The 13,245-nt window shown below is 40.3% G+C and overlaps 1 protein-coding gene across 4 annotated transcripts in view; it reads left to right on the top strand.

The window, feature by feature from the left end:
• The window catches only part of BDNF (brain derived neurotrophic factor), a 55,915-nt gene that overhangs the window by 21,903 nt on the left and 20,767 nt on the right, over positions 1-13,245 (top strand). The gene's annotated exons all lie outside the window — the stretch shown is intronic.

Here is a 13,245-nt window from a genome sequence, read left to right as displayed (position 1 = left end):
GATGTTGCTCTAGCGGAGCTTTCTCCTCGGCATCCCGCGGCCCAGAGGGCAGCCAGGACCCCCCGAGGGAGAGGGACCCTAGGCAGCCCTGAAGTTGGGGGAGAAAAAGCCTAGAGGAGACGCGGAGCTGCGCAGCGGGAGCGGAGACGGCGCCCCGGGGATCCCCCGAAACCCTCCCCTAGCACAGCCGTGGTCGTGAGAGAGATTTAGGACGCCAGCTGTCGGGGGCCCTGACTGCGGTGACTGTGTCGGAGCTGGGGTATGAATCTTTTCTATGGGCTGGGCGGTCCCCGCGCAGATTTTAGGGGGTCCCTTGCTCCGTCAGCCCACACCACCGCCCCCGGGGCTCCAACCGTGCTGCACACCGTCACCTGCGCCTCAGGAGTTGAGACCAAAGCGGACTTAACACAGGTCCAGTGCAGTGTATCTCGGAAAACTTGAGACACTTCTGCAGCTCGGACCCGAAAGGGGCTGCAGGACCCCAGGGCTGGCTGCGCCCACACTTCTCTCCATCCCGCGCCCCTCCCTGGGAACACCTACCAGGGAATTACAAGTTTTGACTTTCGGGAGCAGGATGGGCTGTCTTGACTCGGGTGGGTCTCTGGGGATGCAAAGCCGGGAAGAAGGAATGGGTGAGCCGTGCCGGGAAAGAAAGAGCTGAGCGTTGGGGGCTTTACGCCCGACGGGCTGAGAATGGAAATTGCACTCAGGGGGCACCCCCAGGGGAGAAAAGTCTTGGGGTTGCTAGAATGAACTGAAGTCACGGTGGAAAGATGCTGCGTTTGTGTGTTGGGGGTGGAGCGGGGTGGAGGGGGACCCGGGTTGGGGGGCGAGGAGGAGGGGGCAGGGAGCTTGGTGCTAGGGAAGGTAGAGGGTGCCCTCTGCCGGCCAAGCTACCCAGAGCAGCTTCTGGGGCCCGGGAGGCTGGGGGTGGGGAAGTGGTTAAAGGATGACTTTTCGGGATCCCTTCGGGAGCTGGTAGGAGGGACTTGTTGAATGATGCTTCTGACACTTGACTCGGATGTAGTTGACCCGTTGCTCCTCTTTGGCTCCAGTGCAAAAAGTTTTTCTCTTCCCGGGGGGAGTTATGATGGACTACGATTGGTGGTGTGTTAGGGCTCCCTGGATCTTATTTTTGGATTCTTCAGGTATCTTACACTTACTCCTCAATGTCAGTAATAGCCAGTGAACATTTTTTGACAGGAATGCAGGAATGTTCTTGGCCAGAAGCAAAGGAAATCATATTTGAGTGTTTATTAATTCTCCTAGTATAGTGATTTCTTAAAGCAAACCAATGTCTAATTGAGAACGTTTTTGTTTTAGAACTGCATATAAAATGTGTTATGCTGTTAAATAAGAGCTTCAGACTGGCTCTACTTCTTGGAAAATACCTCTTTATTTTTATACAAAAATTTATTTGTATATGTGTTTATTATAAGGTCAAAAGCCATCTTGGTCTTAAAATTATATACTTTTAAAAAACATTTTTATTTATTGAGGTATAATTACAGATTTATTTTGTCTGAACGTGGGAATCCTCAGTGTTTACCTCCTGCAAAACATTATCATTTTTAAGTTGGAGTTTCTGAGATTATGGTGGCACGTAGTGCTCCGTGTTGATCACATCCCACATTGCACGGAGAGATTGCCAAGTCTTGGCCCTGGGACCAGCACCCCTTTAAAACACTCACTAACTCCTCCTGTTCCCTTATTCTGCAAACATCTTGTTTAAGATTTTTCTTTTATGAGTTTACCTCTGGACTAGCAGCAGAGGTAAGAGAAAGGGAAAGAGACACTTGTTGAAATGTAACCATAACTTTTACTGGAATTTAAAACACGTTGGTCACCATTGCTGGAATTCCAGGGCCATAAAATCGTTCTTTTTTTTTCTACATTATTTTGCAATATATGATAAATGTTGGTAAATACGGACTGTTAATAAGTATTTTGATAGGAGAATTGTTATGTAGGTAGGGCTATTTTAAGTTATTACAGAACGTATTCTATTTATAAATGATGTAAGCAGAAAGAAATGATTTTTAGATAAACAAGACTTACGTACATGTTTTGAAGCATTAGAACACTGCATACACACTTAGACATCACATTTTTTAAAAAGCAAAATAACAACGTAATTTTTCACATACATTTGGAGCCATTCATAGCCCATTCAGAACTGAATTAGTAACTGGAAATCATGTTTATTTTAAGGTGATATTCAAGGTCATTTAAGGTATAAAGTAGGTCAACTTTCAGAATAAAGCATTATGGAAATCTGTTTTAGGATGTCTTCTCATTAAGTGTAACTTTTACTTTCGAACAAGAGGAACTGAGAAAATGAAGCAAATGCTTCATTTATACTAAGTGAATTAATTGTCTAATGCTCATAATGGCCAAAGTGTGGTGGGGAAGTGCTGGAATATTGCTGGTTCATTGTGATTTACAAGGGGGGGGGGGTGCATCTTGTAAATGCAAATTTATAAAATCCTGGAGTAAAGTCCTTTGGTTTCCTGTTTAATAGGGATACCATTAGAATGTAAACTATTCCTTTCTTCCTGGAATCTCACTTTTCTGTAGTCAAAATGCAGATGAGTGATAATCTCTTTCTTTGAAACATAAATAGCTCTAATTTGTAGCTCAGAACACACTGCAAACGGGGCACGCCCTCCTGATAATAGCAAAAAGCTCTGTTACATGTTTTTACATTTGTGTTTAAACTTTCTGTAAGTATCCCTTACCACTCCCCCCCCCCCCCCCACTTCAAACAGAGCACACAGCTCTGTATTCTACATCAAGGTAGTGAACTTACGGAATTTAACAGCCAGCAGCTTTGGGTCTCAATCATGGACTTACTCTTCTACTAAGCTTCAAGAATATTGAAGATGTACACAATAGAAAGGTCACATGCATGCAGTTCATTAACATTTTGAGATCTAGGAGGCGGGTCCCAGAGTGGAGAGAATTCAGTTTCGTGAATTAAAACAGAGAGCATGGAAATTGTATGAGAGCTAAACTCTGAAGATCTTTTAAAATGAAGGGCACTCCCATTTTGATGTCGATAATAGCGAATTTATTTTAATGGTTGAAACATAATTTTCATCTGCCATCTCCCTGTATGGATGATTGCAATTTGTGTGAGGGGGCCAGCTCAGCCAAATGCGAGTGAATATGTCCCTTTAATAGGGTAATTGCTAACTTTTCTCAACTTGTTTTCAAACGATTGTTATGGAGCACTCAGTTTCCACTAATTGCAAAATTGCTGCTTAATTGAAGGACTCTCAGCCGTCTGGAGCAGCCATTCAGCCACTGGCAGGCTCTGTAATCTCAAACTGTGAATTGCATTTTAAAGAGGAATGGAGGAGAGAATTCAGGGGAATTCTAGGTAAATGCTGGCTGTTCGGTGGAGGAAGAAATCATTTGAACAAGAATCACATTAAGTTGCGTTGTGATAAATTTTCTTTACTAGGATGAATAACATACCCAGATGGGCTTCAAAAGTGAATAACCAAACTTACTGGTTACTCTCTGCATCCATTTACTCTGTTTAGTATGGAGTAATGTTAAGCAATAAATGATGTTGGCAAATGAAATCCGTATGTCGTTTGTATATGGGGTTTAACCCTAGGAAACAGAAAAGGCTTTGGTGTTTTTAAGCTCAGGCATATGTGTCCTCAAAGTCCCCTTAAACTTCCACTGAAGCATAGAATTGTTGAGTCCTAAATAATTTTACACTTAAACGCATCTCTGGCTTTCCAGAACACTTATACTAAACCCTTAGAATAAGTGATGGACCCAGTTATTAAATATATGGGATCATTCTTGATGGCAGACATGAAACAATGAAGCTCGCTAATATATTGATTTTGAAAAACTTGGGGGGGGGCAGTAAAGGATGGTAAATGTGTGTGTTCCCTAAGTGGAACAGAAAGGTATTCTTGTTTCAGTATAAAGACAGGAGAATGTGATCAGATAAGTAGGGAAGCTTTCATTTAAATGCAGATACTCAAATTCAGGTTCAGACTCTGGGACTTGTAGGCTCTTGGAGAAACAAATCTGACCAAATATGCTGGATGCTAAGAAGTGGTTCATTGTCCTGATGTCTCATTTGCACATGGTCTGGAGTTTGAGGATGGGTTCCTTTAAATGAATTGGAAGGGGCAGGTGCCGGACCAGGAGAGTGACAAGTTGGAAACAGAGTAAATTTACAAGCTTCAGTGACAACCATAATATAGCACAAGTTTATTTCCAAAGATCCCAGAGAGTAAAGAACATTATGCAGTTTTCCCCAAAGGTTCACTTGAAAGAACTTTTCATTGGTTGTCATGGTAGTAATGTCCTGATTTTGAAAGCTCACAGAACCTAGTAGCTCTTAAATGTGCTTTCATCTTGATTCCTTTGGTCTGACTGAAGCTTTATGACCACCTTCTGTGTTTTTGACATGCCTCTGCATATGTAGAGGGAGGTGGGCGGGCAAAGGAAGATGCCTTAATTCTAAGACACTATAACTAGGAAATGTAAAATTTTATGATAAGAAATCACTTAACTTCAAACTGGCTTATTAAAATAAAGCTAGAAGACAGCCTGTCATTTAATTACAACTAGCGTGTGTAAAATTAAGATTTATACAATGGAAATTAAAAAAAAAAATAAAGCGGCATTTTCAAGAAATTTAAGGAAGTCATCAAAAGTTGAAGTAATAGTGCCACCTAGAGAACAAAGTCACCAGCTTTACCAAGCCAAATGGCTCATTTGCCATATGAACCCTTTCTCTTCAGGCTATAGTTATATTATAGGCTAGCCACTAGGATTTGCTTGCTACCCTATTCGGATTTGGTGACTGTGGGGGTTGGTGGAGCGTGGAGGTTTACTATGCATTTGGGATTGTAGATGAGATTTTAAAACTGGCAGATCCACAGCCCAATGCATACACGAAGTCATTTTTGCATGTTAGTATAGTAGCCAAATGTGGATTAGCCTGCCAGGAATAAAAGCTGGCCTTTTTTTTTTTTTTTAACGTTTATTATTTTCGATTATGTATATTGAAACATTGAGTACAAAGGTTCTGATTTTTTTCACTTGCTACAGGCAGTTCACTGCTCTTTCTGAGATACAATAACACCAAATAAATTGAGTAGAGAGACCTTAAGAAGTCTTTCATCTGAGATCCAATTTTAACTTTAATGATTTGAGGAGGATTAAGAATAAAATAAAGGGTCATATATGTAGCATGACTTTAAACACCAAAAAAGTAAGAGGGGAAAAATAGACAAGGAGAAGGAAATTATAAGGGCTGCCTCAGCCTTAGCATAGATAAAGATAGACAAATGAGCCAGCACCAAAAGATAGTAGGGAAGCCAAGGCACCAATAATTACAAATTAGCTTAAAATTCTTTGATGACAAACATCTGTGTTTAATTCATTTTTGCATGCTCCCACAGTAGCATCCAAAACAGTGCTGGTAGCAAAAGAGACACTTGGACAAATACTGTTGAATGAACAAATAGATGGATTAATAGTTGCTTCAGAGTCTGTTGTCCAGCAATGTAGACAATGAAGAAACTTCATAATTGCAGAAAAGTGTTTTGCTGGCAGAGAAGCAGAAGCTGGAAGAACTTGAGTGTAGTGCTACTTTGTTACTGGTACTGGTTGTTGATGTCCTGTAGTTGACTTAGTTCTGAAATTTCTTATGCACAGTTTTATTCTTTTATAAAATTAATCATTTTGGAACATAGGAAATGTTAGTGTTGATTTATGCAGTAGCAGCTCTACACTTCCTGGTGGATTTTCATTTCATCGTTTTCAAAGTTTTGGATGTCAGCTGCAGTGCTACAGGGAGTGGAAGAGTGTGTGTGTGTGTCTTAAAAGTAAATGTTAAGTTAGTGCCCATTTTTTCTGGTAAGCAGATAACCAAAGAAAGTCATTATATTGTCTGTATTTTGTGTCATACATAGGTGCGGAAAACTTTCGGGGGAGGGGGAACACTTGAAAAAGAGAGAAGAAGGAAGAAGGAAACTCACAATTTTTGCCACATGTGATTGAGTCTAATTCGCCTTGGTTTGCGAGCTGCTAGCATCAGCATTTGCTGCATTTTCTGATGTTCTTTCTGCCTTCCTGTGTTTTTGAAAACTGAAACTGTGCCCAAACTGAAACAAGTTTCTCTATCTTCTCACATGTTTGTTTATTTCTTGAGTTATGGGAAGTGTTTTTAAAACAGATAAATTTCTTTTACATCATCCAGAATCTGAAGGTCAAGCAGTTCGCTTCACGCCGCTGGAAGGGATGCTGGGCAGAGTCCCAGGCCTCATTCCTAGACCAAACTGTCAAAGGTGCTGTCTCTTATGCCAACACTGGGAAAGTACATCTAGCATTAACATGTTGGCTGATAGTGTATCTAAAGGCGCAGATGATATGTTTATCGTATTGAAACGTAAAGCCAGGAGACATTCTGTTGATTCATAGAATCTGGATCATTTACATTTACTTAGATGTAAAATAGTATGATTTGGTTAAAATCAATTGTATAAATACAGGATAGAATAGGGAGTTGGGAAAAGGTTTGGGGGGGATGACTTACCAGACTACACAAAGGAATCCTAGGTGTTTTAAATAATCACAGGTTCATTGTGAGCCGGTGGTGTTACTACGGGCAGTGCACATAGCTACTGAAAATTTTGGTCTGCACTAGTAGAAGCATAACCCTCAAATGGGGAAGCTAATAATTCTCCTCCACTTTTTAGATAGACCAAATAGGATACTATCTTCAAGGAACTGAAATTTCTTTCATCTGCTGAAATCTTGGTGACACAGAGGCACAGGGCATTTGAAATCATTGCATGTGAGGAATGGTTGAGGGAATTTGGTAGGGGTGGCTGGGGACAGAAAAACTTAGGCTGGACTGGCAAATGGGTTGGGGTTTTGGGTTTTGTTTTGGGGGTTTTTTGGGGTTTTTTTGGGGTTTTTTGTTTTTTTGGTTTTTTTTTTTTTTTTTTTTTTTGGTCTCTCTTAGCAACCCCCATCACATGATTCTAGCTACCTGGAATGCTGGCTTAAGAATTCTGAAGCTGTCCAGGCTCAAAGAGAAAGAATGTTCTGACTGCTAATGGCCGCCATGGCTGAGGGATTAGTGGCAGCCTGTGTGATAATGTTTTTGACATCCTTATTTACAGGACAGTCTTCACATGTGGAGGAGGGAGTAGGTTCGTTTTGTGTCACCCCAGAGAGCAGATCTAGGACCAGTGATACAAATGTAGGTAACCATATGGAGTGTCTAGAAGTATTTTAAGTTCCATTTAATTTGAGCAAATATTGAATGCTTACTGCATACAAAGCACTTCATTGGGGGGTGATTTATAATCTAACAAAAAAAGAGGCTTTTTTAGGATATGGCCCATTCCTGTTGTAGATGATTGCAAACTAAGCAGAGATTACAAACCTTACAGAAAGGGTGCATGCTAATGTGGGAGGCTGGAGCTAGGTATATGGGATCTGAAGTACCTTTGTCCTCCTAAGTTTTTCATACACATTGATCATATCCTGACGTGTCCTCCCTATTTTTAGTTAACATGCAATTCCAATAATGACAATCACATATCTTTGTGTTTTTTTTAAAGATTTTTTTTTTTTAAATTTATTTACTTGACAGACATCACAAGTAGGCAGAGAGGCAGGCAGAGAGAGAGAGAGAGAGAGAGAGAAGGAAGCAGGCTCCCTGCTGAGCAGAGAGTCTGATGTGGGGCTCCATCCCAGGACCCTGAGATCATGACCTGAGCCAAAGGCAGAGGCTTTAACCCACTGAGCCACCCAGGGGCCCCATACCTTTGTTTTTTAATCCTCTACTTTTGCAGCTTCCTGAATTGAGTATCAGGAGATGCTTCCTGTTTTTTTTGTTTTGTTTTGTTTTGTTTTGCAAAGTGCTGCACTTTTACTTTTCCCATACTTTCACCAGGATTCTCAAAAGTAGTTCTTTTTTCCTTTGGATCAAACTAGCCAGAATGTTTCTAAAAAGAGGCCTGGTCAGATTCAGATGCCCAAATTGCTTAAGAAATTAACTTTCGACATTAGATTTTCTAGAGAGTTCAGGGGCTGAACTGAAAAAACCTCAATGTTCACCTTCCCCTTCTGGGAACCATGAGATCTTCAGATATGACAGTTTGTTCCACAGTTTCTCTTTTTAAATATAAAGTGTCAAAGAAATGGACCCCTTTCCCAACCCATCAAGTTTCAACGTAAATTTCTTTTTTATAACTTACTTTGCTCTTGAGTAGAATGGTTGGAGATTAATCCACATGGGTGTGTCATTAAAATGCACATTGAGAGTGTGGGGTGTACAGCCCACTCCAGTACTCATGAATATTTATTCTTTATGATCAATCTCTCAGACTGCTTTCAAGTATTCATATTGTCAGCTTATCAGTTTACTATTTACATCCCATTTAGGACATCACATATTTTGTGTTGCTACATGTATCTTTTCTCCTGTTTCAAAGCTTTTCTTTTAAAATAGTAAGAGTGTTATACACAGGGGATGATTACAGTACTCATGAATCCACCAAGCATAAATTGAGTGCCCAGTGGGTACCAGGCACTAGGCTACATGGGGTTTCTTTTCCCTGTATGGATCCATTCATCTTTCGGTGCTACCTGTTAGGGAACTCCATTGATTTTCCCATATAAGGCTTCCATTACCTCTTCATATACTCACTTCAAAAGAGGTCTGGTCTTTAGAAGGAAAAAAATCTGTTGAGCAAATTCTCAACTTCCTGTCCATACTATATTTTCAGCGATGGGCTGTGACATTTAAAATAACTTATTTCTCTTTTAAGAGTTGATCCTTCTTATCCCTTGATTTTCAGGTGTCATTTCATATTCAGATAACAACAACAACAAAAAATGCTTGTTAGACGTTGCCTTAAACATTTTGCTTCTAGAAGATATTTCCTGAGAAGCTCTTTGTGCTAGATGCTGGAAAAAGCTACAGTAGAACTTCTGAACCAAAGATGCTGGTTCATTTCCACTGACTTGATGATGGATTTTTTCCCTTACATACGAGAACATGCTTGGGCCTCTTTGTATTCAGGAATGTGTCTTTCATTTGACAGTGTTTATAAATGCTGTATGTATATAAATTTAAATTGTGAGAGTGCTTCCATTTCCTGGAAGCTGGTTTCATGATTATGCTGAGTAAGGAAAAGATGGAAAAGTCATTTTAGTGAATACTATCTTGCCTTTAAAGATTAGTCAGTAACATGTATAAGTTTAGTAATGCATGTCTTTAGAGTTTACTAAAAACCGCTTTTTAATCCGTAGGATCTCCGTTCATGGTGAAGTCAGGAGATGTTTTTGCTCAAATGTGTGGTAGAAGTAGGAGTCTGTATGTGGTGTTCATGGGTCTTGTAAATATGCCAGTGTAACCATGAGCAGTTTGGCACTGTCAACTCTGAAAGGAATGTTTAACCTCTTGATATATAACAAGGAAGCAAATTTTCATGTAGTTCTGTGAATTTCAGAAAAATCAGGAAGTGGATCAAGAAGGGGGAATAGGTCCCACTTTCCTTCTCCTACACCAGACTTAGAGCCATGCTCCCAACTTCTGACCCCTAACAAAATCATATATGGAACTTGAGTATGTAAAACAAAAATAAGCAGGGCTGTTCTAGTTGAAGTACAGGTGGGAGCATCAGGGTCCTGCCCCTTTGACCTTGATCAGTTTTGTCCCTTGCAAAAGGCGCCTTGACACTCTGCTTGATACATCTGCAAAGCCCAGATGGAAAACTGTTTCTCTAGGTAAAAGTCATCACGTAGAAATCCCAAAGTCCTAAATCTTCCTTCCTTTTTTATGAAAATGACTGTCCTCCTGCCCATTCCTTGGCCAGTTCTCTTGCATTGAGAGTTGTGTTCTTCTGCTTGTTCAGAGTAGTCACAAATGGAACTTCATAAAGGAGATACTCCTACATGAAATGTTTCCCGTGCATGAGTTTTTGGAAATAATCGTAGGTGGGTAACAGTTGAGAAGCAATGAGGGATGACCTTAATGTAAAGATTTTATTAATCATTAAAATGGATCATCATTAATAAAATTTATTTTAAATTGCTTTTCCTAAAATATGAGTATATTTTCCTGGTTTTCACAATCCTGAGAACGACTTTCTTAAAAGTTTCTTATTTCAGGGTCAATCTCATGTAAAAATCTCAGGGAACTCTCACCATCACTATTCCAAGCACTATTAAAGGATGTGGAAACTCGCCCTAATGCAGTAAGCATTGGTACTGGAACAAAAATTTGGTTGGTTTGTCATCACTAACATTCCTACATGATTTTCTTGGCTGACATCATACGTAGACAAGGCTGCACACTTCAATAGGCATCTTGTCCAAAATCTTGATTCATATTTTAAAAATGCATTCTCATGTTTCATTCCATTTGATCCTACAAATAATCCTCTGAAAAAGATTGAGCAGACATGATTCCCACGTAATAGATGGGGAAACAGAGTTCAGAGTCCCGAAATAACTTGATTCAAGATGCACAGCTCTAGAACCTGAGCAAGGATTACAACTCAGTGACTTCTACCTTAACCCTCATGCCATCGCTGACTGTTGCCAACCATAATGTAAGAAACCATATTTCCTATGGTTTCATATTTCAAACCCTTGGTACGTTAATGTGAATCTGGCACAGGTATAGGCTGATATTGTCACCCTCTATAGAGCAGGATTGGTGACCTTCTGTGTGCTAAGGAGGAAAATGATGATGGGAAGATAACAAAAATGTTTAAAGAGTTTTTAAATGTAATCCCCCCTCCCTTTTTTAAGGGGAAAAAAAAAAAACCTCTTGAAGAGAGAGGAATAACATATATGATTTTTTGATGTCTTGTTTCTTGAGTTTCTTTGTTAAAATTTTACTTAAAGCTGAGAATCCTGGTATGTGAGCCATAGAACAGAACAGAGGGGGTGTTCCCCAACATGGTGATCATCAGAATTGCCTTTGAAACTAAAAAAAAAAAAAAAAAAAAAAAAAAATACAGATAACAGGTGCTAGTCCTTGATACTCATAGGTTTGGGACAGAGCCTGGACATAGATTATGGTTAGAAACATCCATAGGTGGTTCAGATATGCAGGAAAGTTTAAGAATTGCTGAATGAAAAGCCAAATAAATTTACTATCCTGTGATGTAGAAAGACTTATCATTCACTTCATTGTTCAAATATGTGGGTTAGGGCATGGTGAGAAGGGATTTGGGGCCGTGTAAATAATCAGAAGTTCAGAGGCTTTGAGATGGGAGGCCTGTTGAAGATCTTTTGACTCAAAGGTATTTCCTCAGAAAATTCTTGAGAGCAGAAAACCTAGGACGATATTCCCCAGCCCAGTGATCAAGTTAGATTGTAGATCCACCACTTACTAGAATTGTGACCTTATACATATCACTTAAACTCTCTGTGCCTCAGCCTTTCAATGGGGTAGTGGTGGGGATTAAATGTGTTAATATTAGTAAAGTGCTTGGAACACTGCTTGGTGTAATAAGGGCTTAATCAATTTCAGTCACTGTTGTTGCTGTTGGCACTTTCCAGCCCAAAATAGCACCATTTGTGACTTATTATCAAGACAATTAAAAACTTTATTAACATGCTTCCTGCATAAATTTGCTTCACTTTGTACCAAGGTTGACGAGACAGAGACTCTGTTTTACTGTAATCTTTGGAGTCTAATTTGTTTATTAATGACTTTCTTCCCCCTTCATCCATTTAAATCCTACTCATTCTTCAAGACCCAGTTGGAGTGATAGAGTTGCATTCCAGGTCCGCCACTTAATAGACCTGTGATCTTGGGCAAGTTGCCTAAATTCTCCATGGCTTGAGTAATGTTGAGAGAAATACTTTCCCTCCATCCTGTGGTTCCACAAGGGCACCTACTTCCTAAAATGCACAAGAAGTCTTCTCTCATCCCTGTTACTTGTTCCTTTCTGTGAGAAGCAGTGATCAATCTGATTGGTGGGACCTTACTAAACCTGTCCTCTCCTGGAGTGTATACTGCGTAAGTCAAAGCAACGGACTGCTGGTGCTGAAATTGAGCCCACCGCTCTCTTGCTTTGTGGGACCACCATGTCCAAGTGTGTAGGTTCTTGGCATTCTAGCCATGATACCATAAGCAGTAAATGCTGGGCTGGCTTCTTCAGGCCCTGCCGATACCTGTGCCCACCGTGTTTTCTAATCCAGCTTTGCTAACATGAGGCCAGCTCTGCATTTTGATTCCCTCTTGGCAGTGTGTTCCTATTCTGTTCTCAATTCAGGCTTCCAAAGGGAGGAGGTATGGTTACCCCAAATATGCACTATTAAGTAAAAAGTTGAATAAATGGTAATTTTTTTTTAAAGATTTTATTTATTTGACAGAGATTACAAGTAGGCAGAGAGGCAGGCAGAGAGAGAGAGGAAGAAGCAGGCTCCCTGCTAAGCAGAGAGCCCAATGCGGGGTTCCATCCCAAGACCCTGGGATCATGACCCAAGCCGAAGGCAGAGGTTTTAACCCACTGAGCCACCCAGGCGCCCTGAATGGTAATTTTTTTCAGAGTTGTATGAGTTATGGTCCTTGTCCCCAAATACCTGTCTTATAAGTTAGCTTTATTCCCCCATGTATGTCTAAGTATTTATTTTAATTCCAATTAATTAACATACAGTGTTATATACAGTTACAGGTATACAATATAGTGATTCAGCAGCAATGCATTTTTGTCTCAGTTCTGCAGTTGAAATTGTAAACCCTTTGAAAGCAAAACCTATGTGTCATACATTGTCTTAGTTTCCATAGCATATAGCTGATTGTGGTGCCCGTGGTACTTGTTCAGTAAGTCAACATCTCCTTCAGGCATGGAAAAGACTTCAGCATTGTCATGGTCAGCTAGGAAAGCACTGTGAATGGGAAATCATGTCTAGGTAAATGGCCATAAATGAGTCTTGATTTCCAGCTTCCATGCCCCAGAAGCTCACCAACATTGAACTCTTTATGGGCACTTTTCATGCTTTATGGCTTGTAGGTGCTAAGAGGTTAAACAGATCAGATAATGTAATCTTCTGCTCTACAGAATATGATTGACACTGAACAAAAACCTAGGTCAAAGTCTCCTCTTCTCTGTTACCCCTCCTCCCTTTCAGTCCCTCTTTTGGGACTGTTCTTGGGGACATGCCAATGACAGCATGTTCTACAATGAACAGTAGTTGTTGATTTAATCTGTATCTACCCCCATCCCCTCT

The sequence above is a fragment of the Lutra lutra genome, chromosome 10 (genome assembly GCF_902655055.1).
Source record: "Lutra lutra chromosome 10, mLutLut1.2, whole genome shotgun sequence".
NCBI lineage: Eukaryota > Metazoa > Chordata > Mammalia > Carnivora > Mustelidae > Lutra > Lutra lutra.
This window is presented reverse-complemented; position numbering and strand designations above follow the sequence as displayed.